Here is a 1,689-nt window from a genome sequence, read left to right as displayed (position 1 = left end):
AAAAAAAAAAAGGAGGCACAGTATAATCAGGAATCCAAACATTACAATGAACACAAAAACCGAAACTTTACACAGAGGAGTGACAGGAAAACCCAAATAGTAACTCCTATATTAACTAAGAATTCAAAACAGGAAACAAGGTTTTAAACCACGGCCATGACACTGCTGGCTTTCTTTGCTAGACCGCCCGACCGCCTGCGTATGACCTCAACTTTAAGACTTGGATTTTGAACTCTTACTCACCCTCTTTTGTCCTGCTTTTGGTTCCTCTTCCCACTGGATTGCTGAAGTTAGCTAAAAGATGATTCATGGTATAAAACACAAGACACAGCTTTCCAGCAACCACTGCAGCTGTCATAATTTTTTACTCATACGGTTTTGTTATCCTTTAGAACACAACTTCCCAGACAGGAGGTTGAAAATCAAGGTCCATATGATATATCTGAGGGGCTGCTCGTTAAAAAAACATTTTGCAGACTTAATGAGGAGTGAGTAGAATTAAAGTATCCAGAAGTGACAGATTTTGTATAAAGTTAAATCTTTTATTTAAATTATTCATGTCTACATTAAGTTCTTAAATCTGCCTCAACTAGGATTTTTTTTATACTGATACACATACCATTCCATCCCAGTTCCTTGTGTAGCTATGTTTGATATTTCAGGTACAATGTACAGTGGTTGAGTCTAACATCATTAGCCATTTCCAGTCCAAACTCTTCTTCGATTCCCAAACTCAAACAAACACTGTGGTATCACTGAGAGTTAAAATCTCCAATAAAATAATCAGAGTGGCCGCTCTCTCAGGTATTACAATCCTGCTTAACATCCAGGCATCCATGAAAAAGACAGACAAAGATGTAGCAGGAAGTTAGCGTTCTAGTTTCTGTCTAAAGATGATACACCATGTTCTGACTCAGGGATTTCTTAGGAATCAGGACGTACGGTTCTGCTATCTGCTTTTTGGACATAAATGAAGAGAGAAAACTAAATAGCAGCGATGTTTGTAGGGTCACTGAAGTTGGGCTAGCTAGCATATAATGGCGTGCTAACTGGTGGCTACCAATGATTAGGATAATGTATAAACAGATGAGGGAAGATGGAGGATAAACATAATTGTTTCCCCTCAATAAAAATGTGAGGACAGGGATTAAAGCAATCATTGGCAGGAAAAAGATACTGCAAATGGACCAAACTTCAGTGAGAAAACCCCTGAGATGATTCATTTATAACACGAGGTTAGTCATTAATACGCTGCCCTCTGGCTTCGATGACTCGCTATAAAAAAAAGTCCTGAACAGTGCACCCGCTGAATTTGTTTGTATAGTTAGTCCCGGAGTGATTCTTTTCTGAAGCATTCAAATATATGGCGTCTGGAAAAAGGTGAGCCCATGAACTATAGTTAAATTGTAAGCTTTTAAAAACTTGCTGCGCATGACTAGTGTTAATAAAAGTATTATAAAACTACAATAAAACACAATAGGAGCCGTAGGTTGGTTGATGTCATCAGTTCTGCCTGATTTCTCTCCTATGGTCAGCAGGAGGTTATTCCTGTAATCCAAAATGGAAAGAAAAGAATAAAAATCAATTTAAAAAAAATGTCTCCACTGCTTTCTCGTAGAGTTCATGGCCACTACTTTCAAGTCTTATTTATTATGAAGACTTCCATTTAGTATAGCCAAAAAGCATATT

This window comes from Pundamilia nyererei, unplaced genomic scaffold (assembly GCF_000239375.1).
Source record: "Pundamilia nyererei isolate P.nyererei 1_Seehausen unplaced genomic scaffold, PunNye1.0 scaffold00071, whole genome shotgun sequence".
In the NCBI taxonomy this organism is placed as follows: domain Eukaryota; kingdom Metazoa; phylum Chordata; class Actinopteri; order Cichliformes; family Cichlidae; genus Pundamilia; species Pundamilia nyererei.
The sequence above is the reverse complement of the archived record's forward strand: the minus strand, read 5'-3'. Positions refer to the sequence as shown.